Here is a 13,684-nt window from a genome sequence, read left to right as displayed (position 1 = left end):
TTCCTCGTAGAGGCTGCTCCACTGACATCTCTGATAACTCTGGCGGGCTCTCCACCCTGAGCCCGGGTCCATTTTCATAATAAAATAGACGAATCTCAACAACAACAATGCACCCCCCCCCTACACACATCTACACGCAAGCTAATCAGTTTCCACATCTTAAAGTTGTACAAACCTACCTACGTGCAAGATATACAAGGAAAGTTATTACGAAAATGGTTATGGTCATCATCTTGCTCGTTCATTGGCGAGTTTCCTTAATTGGCCTCTGTGTGTGGTTTATGGCTTCTCTCTAGACTTGAAGGACTTGTATCTCAGTACTTGAAGCTTATTGATTCCTTGTTTTTTATACTGTGATAATTATAGGTCTTTCACAATAACCTGGCCCATTATTTTCGTCCTTCATACATATATCTCCCACCCATTTCTGTATTACCTTCACCTTCACTTGGTAGATTTTTGTCCTGTATACCTACTTCGACCATCCATTTCTACTGTACACTCACTTTAAGCTGGTCCAAATTTACGTCTTCCATACAAACTTCACTTATCAATGAATCAGTTAGTCAGTCAATCAATCTAACTGTCTACCTGTCTATCGCCAGATGCCTTAATCCCGTCAGGGGCACCGCCGGATTAAGGGGGGGCGCCAAGGGGCCCGGGCCCTGGGCCACCCACCAAGAGGGCCTCCCACCGTTCAGTATTTCCTAACTAAAAGTGTCCTATTTATATATTAGGATTTAGGTTACCAGTCTGTGGTGTATGCCATTGGGGGAGTTGGAAAGAGGGCCTCCCACATGCTTAATCCAGCCGTGGTCAGGGGTGACCTGAATCACCTCCATGTCACCCTTTCCTCCTCCATATGGCGACCTTCTCTGCAACTCACGCCCCCTTTTCTCACCTCAACCCTTCCTCTCTAACTTCACTCCCCTCCACAGTTTCTCGTATTGAAATAGATAATTTTCTGACCTGAAGTTTCCTTGTCTTGCTTCACTCCTATCCAAAGGCCTCTCGTATTGAAATAGTAATCCTCTCATCTCAAGCCCTCTCCTACTTCTCTCGTCTCCAAAGTCTCTCATATTAAAGGCGATACACTTTCTTAATATTCTGGTCCACCTCGGTCTCTTAAATTGGTCTCGGGTCCTTAAGGCACAATCAAAAAGCTGTAGGTGTTTCGTCTGGGCAATAAAACGATTTCTTTGAGACTTCCCTTCCAGTTTATTGGCTGTAAAATCTACCGTTCTTGAGTTTTCGGTGATACAATACATTTTGTGTTCTGGCATGACATGTAAGTTAATTGTGCATCTTTTTTTTTTCTTTTGAGAGAGAGTGGGTGAGTGAGTGTGTGCGTGCGTGCGTCCTTTACCGCAGCATTTTGTAAGTAGAAAATGGAAAACTTTGACCAGTTCCCTTTCGCTACCTCAGTCCATGTAATAAGGTGCTGGAATTTCCTATCAGCAAAAGGCATGGTATCACTTTTCTCTCATGTCATCTCAGTTTATATTTTTATTTTTATATTTTCCTTTTCCCTACTTTCATTTATTCTTTCCCCCATTTATATCCTCCACACTCCTACCTTCATTAATTCTTTTCCTCATTGTAATTTCCCTTATCAGGCAAATCACTTAGGATCCTCGCAAGCCTGTACTTAGAGCCGATAGCATCAGTGGTTATAATCATTCCAAGCAGGAAAATTGTACACTTGAAATACACAGCCTCTTCGACTTACGGTCCTTCTCATTATAAAGGGTGAGGCATAAGTCTGTAGGCATATGGAAAGGACACATCTGAGGTTATCCTGTGTGTGTGTGTGTGTGTGTGTGTGTGTGTGTGTGTGTGTGCGTTATCGTGTTCGTGTTCTTGAGGCAGTTCTGCTTCATCACCAAACTAGCTCCCGTAACATCACTAACCAACACCGATGACTGGCACCTCAAATCACTAGCTCCCTCGACCAGTGCCCAGTTATCAAGCCTCTTCCCCTGTATGTTGCTGAGAGGAGAATTGGGTGATATTTTTATAGCCTCGTGACTGACTTGAGATGGCACAGTACTCGTTACCAACAGTGTATCAGGCGCCTTGGTCATAATTCTTAGTCCTTTCGAAGAGATTACATTTAAACGATTCAGTTTAGGTTTAGGATGGACTAACTTGCCTACCTGCTTACCTGCCTGTGTGCCTGCCTGTCTGCCTACCTAATTACTTACCCACTTACCTGTGTGTCCCTGCGTGGCTGCCTGTCTTCCTACCTACCTACCTACCTACCTGTCTACACACACACACACACACACACACACACACACCCACACACACACACACACACACACACACACACCCACACACACACACACACACACACACACACACACACAAAGGCTAGGGAGACATGTTTAAGGCTATTTAGTGATGAGATGAAGCCCGTGATAAAACTAGCAAGGTTTTGTTTGGTGTGTCCTGCCCTCTGTTTCTCCAACCCACAAACCTGTTAATTTATTTCCATATTAAGACAAACCCCCCATTTACCATATAATTATCGAAGTTCCTATTTATTCTCTTAGTTATTATTTATCTTCTATCTTAAATATCCATAGACTACCCCAAAGCTGTCTCATTATTACCATACTAATCAGATCCACCTCTTTCTCAGACACTCTTTCTCAGTGTAATTATTTATCCCAAAACCAATTTATTCTCAAGCTCAGCTAAACGCACCTTTATGTGTTAGTTTTATGTTTTTCCTTTTTAATATTAACTTGCCTTATTGTGAAACGTTTGGTGGTTATATAAGTGAAGACAAAGGATTAAGTAAGCAGTCCTAAACTCTGGTTGAGACTGAGAACGTTGATAAGGCAAAAGAATGATTATAAATGTATGTCGACCCAGCATCCCAGCCGTCAGTTCTCCAAGTCTAGAGAGAGGGCCGAGGGAGCGCAGTGGTGAATGGAGTCAGTGTGGACCGCGAGTGAGCTAAGAGAGGACGGACGCCCCTGTCACTCCCTGCAGGGACAGAGTGTCGCGGCTGTGTTAGTGGTTCGGTTCCTTACTCTCCTGCAGAAGTCTCACCTCGAAGCCTCCTTCCCCTCGTTCACAAGTCTCAAAAGCCTCCTTGAGCACCTACAGCAGTATTTTTCCCCTCCTGCAAACGTCTCAAAAGCTTCCTTGAGCACCTACAAGTCTCATTCAGTGGCCTACTCCTCCTCCAGAAGTCTCAAAAACCTCCTTCACCCCCCTGAAGAAGTCTCACCCAGTCCCCTTCCCTCCTGCAGAGGTCCCAGCTCAAAGCCTTATGGTTTACATGCAGTGTATTTTTCTGGAATAGAACAGTGAATTTACCTAACATTCTCTGAGTGTCGATGATCCTGTTAGCTCCGTGATAATGAGGGACGGCATCAGTGCTTAGGACGATTGTGTGATACCATTCCGGCAGAAGTAACTAAAACTCCATTAGTATATTTCTTTACAACGAAGCATCTTTAGGCTGGTTGAGAAGGTTGCAGAGAACCTTCAAGACACAGGAGGTTCACCTGAAAGGATAATGATACGATTCCGGCAGATATAAGGACAAGACACAATTTTTTCGCTACGACAAGAGTACAAGCCTTCAAGCTGGTTGAGAAGGTAGCAGAGAACCTTCCAAATAGAGGAGGTTCAAGTCCAAGGATGATGGTGGAAGAGATGAGACTTGGCGACGGAGGTAAGACTGAGGGAGATGGTGTCGGTGGCGGGGGTCTACAGGCAGGCCAGTGGAGCGCCGACCCCGAGACTGGGCTATCCCCTCTTCCTCTCCTGCCACGGCTCAGAGCCGCATCCAACCTTCACCCCGAGGTACTATCCAACAACTGGGTACACTCTGCTGCACGTGCCATTCACACCTTTGAACTCAACCCATTCATTACACAAGCCTCCGACACACCCAGCTCGTCCTACCATCCACAACCACCGTGGAACACCCCATTGTTAAATCTCCTTCTCCCTCACTCACCAACCAAAGCCCAAACTCCCACCCAACAGCTCCGTCAGGAGGGCCTTCAGCGTATAGCCCTCCTCACTCCACTGAACTCCACCACCTACTACACTGACGGCTCCGTTGCTGCATCGAGAGCCGGTGCTGCCTTCGTTTGCGGAGACAGAACATGTGGCTTTCGCATCACCAACGGAGCCTCCACTCTACAGGCTGAACTGACTGCCATCTCAGCCGCCCTTTCAGATGCCCTTGCCAACGCCCCTGCATCCACAGTCATCATCCACACAGACTCTGCAACTGCTATCCACACGCTACGACGATCCCACCATACCGACAACATCCAATTAACCTCTGACATCCTAGCCACCGCCCAAAAAATCCACGACACTGGAGGATCAATCACCATTCACTGGGTCCCCAGCCATGTTGGCATAGCTGGAAATGAAAAAGCCGACAAGATCGCAAAGAGCGCCATTGAACACCCTCACATTGACATCAACATTTCAACTAGCCTAAGCCACATCAAGCGCACCATAAAACAGAAGGCGCTCACTCTCAACCGCGAAGATCACCAAGTACACGTACAACTGGGCTCACCTTCTGCCATGTGGTTTGCCATGGCCACACAATACAAGCCACTAAAAATTACCAAATCCATTGACAACAAAACACTTACGCGCCTACACCGTCTTCGCCTGGGATACATGTGCCGGAGTAACCTTATCACCACAGATAACGACCCCACCACTGAATGCTCACACTGCAAAATGATCACGCCCTACCCACTCCTACATTACCTCCTCCGCTGTCCAGCCACTTCCCGCATCAGAACAAGCTCCCGATACCCAAACCCCGACATCCCTCGGTCCCACACTGCAGCAAAACCTGAAAGCACACTTAGAAACACTGCCGCCACAGTTGTTGCCACCTCCCACCTTCCCACTCTCATTGAAGTAGTGCGTAGCACTCCCCCTCCAACTTATTAAAAAAAAAAAAAAAAAAAAAAAAAAAAAAGACTGAACAAACAACTACTCTCAGCCCATAACCCACCAACTGGGCTAATATATGGCCCGGTCCCCTCTACAGGGGGGGGGGAATCTTTGAACGAACGAACGAACGAACGGGCTGGTGACACTGACGGAGGCGGCTCTGGCCAGGCTAATCAACGCTGACCCCATTGACAAGTGGTCTCAACTCGACCCACAGCCAATTGCAAGGTAGTGTGCTTTGAAATTGTCGATGATAGTATGATGATGGTGATGATGATGATGATGATGATATAATGATGATGTGGACCTATAGCAATGTGGTATTAAGTCGACCCATAGCTAGTTGCAAGGTATTTGGCCATAGCACTTTAATCTGGTCGTGTGTATGATGATGATAATGACCGATGATTTGATTCTGCACAGCCATGACCAAGAGTTCATCGGAATTTCTCAGCCAGCATTGCGTCGTATCTTGCGTATTTCTCTTTCCTCCCCAGATACAGGGTATATCCTTCCTTCCCATACTCTTTTCTTGTGTACTTCATATTGCTATCACATAGAAATAGTTCATGTAACAGCCCACATTGCCACAACCGGTAGGGAATGTGGGCAAACTTTGGCTGTCCCGTACCACACCACTCTGAGATTTTAACCTTCCTGTATTGCAACGTAGTATATTGATGATGTGAGCTTGAAGCAAGGTACTGTGTTAGTACTGTCCTTGGGTGATGATGGTAACGGTGAGACTTGCACGGAACCACTTTGATTTTGCTAGTACTGGCCAGAACTACTGATGATAAGGGTTCGTTAGTGCTTGTGGTAGTTCTTGGTGATGACGGCAACCTGTTGCAAGGCAAAAAAGTCAACTTTTCTCCTCGGTCTGTAACTTTAAAAGGTAGTAAAGGAGAGATGACTGAGATAGCGTGATCGAGTTATAGTGTCCAGTCACTAGGCGTACAACGTATCCGAGAGGGCAAGGGTAAATGTGTGGCCCTTATTTTCTGCAGCATTTGTCGTTGTTTTGGCAGATATCTGGTACCACTGGAAAACAGCTTTCACCACAGTTTAAATATGTGAAGCAGAGAGATTTAAGGTAACTATAAATTAAACTTCTAGAAATAACTCGTAAAAAGTACCCTAGTGGTGCAGGTGGCCGGCCTTCTCCCGGCTGTTTGTCTTTACCTGGCACGGACGAGTACATCATATTATCTGGCTGGTGGAGAGAGAGAGAGAGAGAGAGAGAGAGAGAGAAGGCCCCATTTCTCACATCGTAAAGTGGAAGGTAATCTCTATCTCTCCTTACACCCTAGATAGATTGAAAGATAGATAGATGAGCAAAGATTAGTTTGCCCCTTCTACCCTAGAGCAATATAGTCTCCGTCATAGCCATTCCGAGAACATCACTTCAATTTTCCTTCTTGTTACCGCCAGACGATTTTATTCAGCTTAGGAAGGATGACCTCGAATAAAAGCTTTTCGCGGTCACCTACATTCCAGTTCACGGTACTCTGAATGACAGTGGTAGCGTACGAGCCAAAATCCACCATCATTAGTCTACAGTATAGCCCTTGTTACGGTATATTTCCCTGGTGTGCTTGTAAGTGTGGCGTCGCCTTTTGTTCCATATTACAGGTTGCAGTGTAGACTTCGGAGCTCCCTTTTCTCAGCGATTTATTGCGTGTATTGCACCTCGGCCTCTTACTGGATGTTATTAGGAAAGTTGTTGTTTGTTTCTCGCTTTTTTCAGCTGGAATAATCCCTTCAGTAGGAGAGGCTTTATGTTAGAAAATAGAGCAGCGTATAAAACGTAAATTCTGGTTAAAGGGGATCATGACCATTGTATTGTAATTGGGAACGCGAAGGGGAAGTCAAGTACTGTCCTATGATTTGACGGTAATTAAAGGGACACCTGTAATTAAAGGTGATTAGCCCACATCCCTCACTGCAGGTACGGAAAGGTGAGACGTGTCCTATCCTCATCAGGTATTTCAAAAATTGTCGTAACCAATAGGGAGCTTGTCTTTACATTTGCGCTTTCAATTTTAATACTGAATCCTGGCTGCAGCATCCAGGTGACGTCCTGTTTATTCTTGTTGTTACCAGACGATTTTATTCAGCATAGGAAAGGTCTGTCGTACTGGAGGGGTCATCTCTTCCTGTTCTATAAGTCTGTCCTGTGTTGAATAAAACTGGAAGAAAATATTAAGGAATGAAGAAGGCATCCCCAGGGTCAGAGAGTTGATCAAGCAGACCTAAGTGTGTGTGTGTGTGTGTGTGTGTGTGTGTGTGTGTGTGTGTGTGTGTGTGTGTGTGTGTGTGTGTGTGTGTGTGTGTGTGTGTGTGTGTGTGTGTGTGTGTGTGTATCTTTTTCTCGCTGCCATGGACTCACCTAGGTATTCCACTGAGGCAAACATCGTACCCTTATACTTAGCGGAGGGAACATATCGCGGTCAGGGGGTTCATCTGTCCATCCTCGAGTCTGGCATCAGTTGGGATTCGGAATAATCTTTTTAGTCGCGTATTCTCGTCAGGTAAGTAAGCTCCCTAACACCTTTTCCTTACCGGTTTATTTGTGCTTGCATCTCATTAATAATTCCTTGCATGTTATTTTTGCCTTCCATGATGGTGTTTAAAAGATATACGCAATATACAGGAGAGTACTAAGGCACACTATGGAAAATAATTCGCTATGGATAAGGTGTCAGGGAGCCATCTTAACCGACGAGAATACAGGCCTTAATCCCATCAGTCTGAGCATTATTTCCTTCACTACTGCAGACAGAGTGGCACAAAAAAGAAGATATGGAACGTTGTGGTGGCGCTGTGGATGTGCTGGTGTTTTTAGAGAGAATGGAGAATCCGAGACTGACTAGGAGAGTATGTGAGTGGGGTGAAGGTGGAGGGGGTGTGGGAAAAACCGAGGATGAGATGGAGGGGTCGGGTGGAGAAGTAGATGAGTGAGGAGGGGTGTAAACTGGAGAGAAGGAAGCGGGATGGCAAAGGATAGAATGACCTGGAGACGATAGATTTGTAGCCACCCTTTCCTAGATTCAGGTATCTTACTATAATACTCGAAGACAAATTAGAAGAGGCCTGGTCTAAGCTGAATGAAAACGTGTGGGTGATAAGAAGATACCGATGCCGAGAAACGTTTGTATACAGAAAGGATTAATGGGGGCCTTCTAACAAATTTACAGATACCGAATAACGTTTGCATATAGATGGGATTAATAGAGACTTTCTGGTCGATATACCGACACTGAAAAACGCATGCATATAGAAGGGGTTAATGGAGACTTTCTAACCACGTATTCAGCGTAGGTCAGACGGGTTCACCTGACAGCACCCCTCCACCTCGCTCTCTTCTGTCCAGCGAGAATAAAACGGAAAAGACGTGATCCTATCGTATCTGGGAGTCCGGGGAGGTGCCAGATTCAGTCACGTTGTTACTACACGTGCGAATTTCCCGCTACTGAGTGAAATCTTCCCGGGTTAATGCCTTGAATCCCGGTGATGTCCATTCTTTTTTTTAAGTTTATTCTTGTTATTATAGTCTGTTTGTTTTCATCTGACAGAACCAGACCACTCCCACAAAGAGAATGCTAAGTCGTGGTTGCGTGAAATTCAGTGGGCCTCAGTTAAGAGATAGAAATGAGTCTCCTTGGTTACTAGTCAAATCTGCTCTCCAGCACGAATGCATAAAAAAATACCCGGCCGAATTGAAAGGGTTAAATTTGTTATCACGGAAAAGGAAAAAAAAGTTTATAAGAGATAGTTTTCCACCGTTTAGCCGCAGTTCCTTCTTCCATGCTTAAAAAAATAAAAAAATTGTCCCTCGGCTGAATAAAATCGTCTGGCGTTGGTCATAGAAACTGGTTAACTCCTTCAGTCCGATGACACAGTTTTATTTTAATTCTGTCTGTCTATTTCTGTCTCTCTGTCTGTCTCTGTCTCTGTCTGTCTGTCTCTCTCTCTCAAGACGATTTTAAACTTGGAAAAGACCCTTAGTGGCAAAGGGGTTAATGAAGGCTAGATATAATCCCTCCAGTTCGACAAATCCCCTTTAAGCTGGGTAAAATCGTCTGGAGATTGCACGAATAAGATTACAGTACTCGTAGTGAAAGGGTTGTGTACCACGTTAGCCACACCGCACAGCCTCACTCCTCGAATTCTAGGACAGTGAATGAAACGAGGTACACTTAAGAGATATAAAAGTTCTGCCTGGTATTCTGCTGCTCCCACTTAACACTTAGAGAGAGAGAGAGAGAGAGAGAGAGGGTGTATGTGGGGGGGAAATCCGTCACTTTCCTGTATTGTATCAGAGGGAATGATTGGGGGGAGAAGCATACGAAGCCTATCCCAGCTTAGGAATATTAGGCAACAGAGGGAAGTAAAAAGTAGAAGAGATGAGGTGAAATATTGGGTGAAGTTTTTGTGTCTGGCTGTATAGTACTGTTACACAACTACACTTTCACACACACACACACACACACACACACACACACACACACACACACACACACACACACACCTCAACCCCAGTGCCCTTTTATGCTCAGTGACCCGTACTTAGGCTATGGTGTCATGTGTTTACTTCTTTCCAGAGCTGAAAATATTGTCTGAGTATTAACCCTCTTATTCCCTGACATTTTATTATTCTAGCTATTTCCAGACGATTTTATTTAGTTAAGAGGGTCTGCTTGAAGTGGCAGGTCTTGATATAACCCTTAAGAAAGCCACGACATGCCATGACCGGCACAACAGCTGTGCAGAGAAAAAATAATGATGCTCTGTTCTTGTCTAGCAGAAAAGTTTTGGGTGTTTCTAGGCTATACTTGGCTCTATGGGAAAAGAGAGAGAGAGAGAGAGAGAGAGAGAGAGAAAGAGAGAGAGAGAGTTCAATAGCTGGAAAGGAGACAATGCTTTGGTGTTCCTCAAAGCAGGGCAATTTTACAAGCCATACTGGGCAAGAGTTTTACTTATTGATACCAAATTTTAGCTGGAGTATTGTATTCTCACTCGATTCGCCCACTTAAGAAAAGTATCCTATCCTTGTGTGTGTGTGTGTGTGTGTGTGTGTGTGTGTGTGAGAGAGAGAGAGAGAGAGAGAGAGAGAGTACGAGGATGCAGACAGAAATTGGAACAAAACACATCCAGTCACTTAAACCTCAGACAGAGTACCAAGTGGAAGGGACTCAAGTTTTAGGCCACATTACAAACCACAGACCAAAGCAATGTACAGGAAAAAGCACCACTGGGCCAGAAAAACAATATACGAAAAACAGTAGGGCCTTAAAAACAAAAGACAACAAGGAGGGCAGGAGATCAGGCTGTGTTGATTGTCTTGATTGTCTCCTTTATCTGACAGAGCGTTGGACACGACGGGAGTCATTTCTGGTCATTGTCTTTTGTTTTGACTGTAACAGTGGGCCAAAACAATAGAAAAAACAACAGAGGATTATAAACAGGAGGCAGGAAGGAGGGCGGGAGGGAGGGCTATTATGTACTGCCTCTTCCATTCAACACAACACTAGCAGTTGGACCTAATTATCAACGGGAGGATTCTCTCTCTCTCTCTCTCTCTCTCTCGTTTTTTGTCTGTACTACATTAGAAGGACGCATCGTGCCTATTGTGTACCCAATTTTTTAACACGAGAGAGAGAGAGAGAGAGAGAGAGAGAGAGAGAGAGAGAGAGAAAGAAAGTGTAAATTTTTCCCTGTAGTACACATCTCAGACACTCCTAAATAAACACACACACAAACACACAAACTTATATACACAGAACAGGCGAAACTTGGAATGTGACATCCGTAAACTTTCAGGCAGCAAAATTTCTTAACGAATATATAGCCGATCGAAAGTTAGGTTAGGTCACTTTGGGCAGGGTTTGGTCTGATTAGGTAATTTTTGGTTGGGTTGGCTTCAGTTCGACTAGATATAGACGGATTAGGTTAGATTGCTTTAGAATACGTCGGTTTTGATAGGTTTTGGGTTGTTTTTTTTTTGGTTGGGTTAGGCTGGGTTAGGTTCGGTTGGATTAGGTCATTTTAGGCTTGACTGAGTTGGGTTAGGTCGGGTATGGTATGGCTAAGTGAGACTGGGTAGGATTAGGTAGGGTTAGATGCGGTTAGGCTGCGTCAGAATTGGTTAGGTTAGGTATGTGGAGGTTACGTGAGATTGTGAGGTTAAAAACAATTAGACTGGGTTAGATGAGGTTAAGTTATATTAGGTTGGGTTAATTTGGGTTGGATTAGGTCATTCGAGGTTAGGCAGGGTTCAGTTAGAGTAAATATAGGTAGGTTAGTTGAGACTAGGGCCTATATAAATTGGTTTATGCATTACGGTCTATTGTTGGTCCGTCCTTCCAAAGTCAAATATCACAGGAGGTGGGCGTGGTTTTGTGTGTGTGTGTGTGTGTGTGTGTGTGTGTGTGTGTGTGTGTGTGTGTGTGTGCTCGCTTCGTGTTTCGTCTTTTTTATATATTTTGTGTGTGCCTTGTGTGACTGAAACTTTGTGTTTGTATGTTTCACTTCTCGTGTGACTGAGGGTGGACTGCTTAAGAATACCGCCCTTTATAGTTACGATTGCCCCTTCCTCAGTATAGGATATGTTTTTTGTTTATTTAGCTCTGTCTGGACGATTGTATAAGAGCTTCGTGGAAAATACTAGAACTAGAAAGATGGCAGTAGATACAGCCTTGTGTACCGGATATCCTGCCCAAGTTTCATTAGCAGATATCTTGCCCAAGTTGAATAAAGTCGTCTGAAGTAAGAATAAGGTTGAAGATACATTGCTGTACTGAAAGTCGTTGGATATGGCTTGATTTATGTCTTTTCGTATGTGGCTGCGAGATAACAGACTCAGGTTCAGTCTTTTATGACAAGCGTTAATAGATATCTCAGTGCTTTGCTTAATATGAAGGTTAAAATTTCAGCGGAATGTTTCTAAAGCTTTCCGCCTCCTCTCAAGTAAGGATGTTTACTGTCTATTAAACTCTTCCTATTGGTAACATTACTGGTATATGTTTACAGCTCCCCACCTCTCAGGCATGGGTGTTTACTCGTGTCTGTTACATGGGTTTCTATTACACTCGTCATATTGGTAATCTGTCGATGGTATGTTTTTCAAGCCTCCTACCTCCCTCTCGTGCAAGGGTGTTTATTATCTATTACACTCCTTCTATTCGTAATTTGTCAAGAGCATGTTTTTAGTTTCCGACCTCCCTCGTGCAAGGCTTTTTACTGCTGATTACACACACCATAAAGGGAGTCGCACAAGTCCTGTCTGATTATACAATGACAACTCTCTCAAATCATTTATGGTCTTCTCATAGCCTTCATCAGCCTCTGAACCAAGTAGTCTCGTCTGCTTATACTTGCACTTCTCATAGTCCTCATCAGCCTACGAACTACCTATCCAAGCCGTACATAAAGCCAATCAGTCCCACAGAGTCCTGCAGATCCACCTTAGATATAACCATATCTCCATACACACTCACAGACACACACACACACACACACACACACACACACACACACACACACACACACAAAATACTCTCTAACGGATCATGCTGGTGAGGAAATGTCTTTATGTAAATGTGGTGGTGTGGGAGGTTGCCATGGTAACACAGTCACCTACAACCAGTCAAGTAAGGATCTTCTTATCGATATATTTTGGATAAGGCTGGTTACTATCCCTTTGAACACACACACACACACACACACACACACACACACACACATGTAATCAAGTTTGGTAAAAGTGGAAAAAGACCTGATTGGGAATATAAGTTAGGAAATAAAATCCTATACACATCAGAAAGAGAGAAACACCTAGGTGTGATTATCAATAACAGACTATCTCCGGCTGACCGCATCAGCGAGAAGGTACGGAACATGTATACACTGCTTGCAAATATGAGAATAGCATTCACATACATAAATGAAGACATGCTCAGAAGGATAATAACATCATTCATTAGACCAACCCTGGAATATGCATCAGTAGTCTGGAGTCCTCATCTCAAAAAGCACATAGACAAGATTGAAAAAGTTCAAAGGGCCGCTACAAGATGGATACCAAGCTTAAGGGACCTAAGCTACGAAGAAAGACTAAATAAACTGAATCTACCAACACTACAGGAGAGAAGGAAAAGAGGTGACATGATAATGCTATATAAGTGCATATCAGGGAAGGAGAAAATAGACATAAATGATTACTTAACATATGGAGAAGCATCAGCAAGAGGAGACTGCAAAAAACTGCATAAGAAGAGAGTTGATAAAGACGTAAGGAAATTCAGTTTCCCAAACAGAGCAATTGATCAATGGAATGCACTACCGAATGAAATAGTGTGTGCCAAAACAATTCACAAATTTAAGGATATGTACGATAAATATGGTTTAAGACACGGGACAGTACGAGCTTGACTCATTCCTGTAAAGATACAATTAGGTAAGAACACACACACACACACACACACACACACACACACACAGTACAGGGTACCTCTACAAATGGTAAGAAGCAGACAAGAAACATTCAGATATTATGGATCTACAGTAAGAAGTGTGAACGTCGGGGGTAGGGTTGCGAGAGGCAGACCGAAAAAGACCTGAGACGAGGTCACAGAGTGTGACCTCAGGGATAAGGGACTGAATAGGGAGGCTGCCAGAGATCAAGCAGCGTGGAGAGCCATCATGTGACTAAGGCCGACGCATGCAAGCTTAT

The sequence above is a fragment of the Coenobita brevimanus genome, unplaced genomic scaffold, assembly GCF_032717465.1.
Source record: "Coenobita brevimanus isolate Jiangsu-jjx unplaced genomic scaffold, ASM3271746v2 jjx.HiC_scaffold_2702, whole genome shotgun sequence".
Taxonomy (NCBI): domain Eukaryota; kingdom Metazoa; phylum Arthropoda; class Malacostraca; order Decapoda; family Coenobitidae; genus Coenobita; species Coenobita brevimanus.
This window is presented reverse-complemented; position numbering follows the sequence as displayed.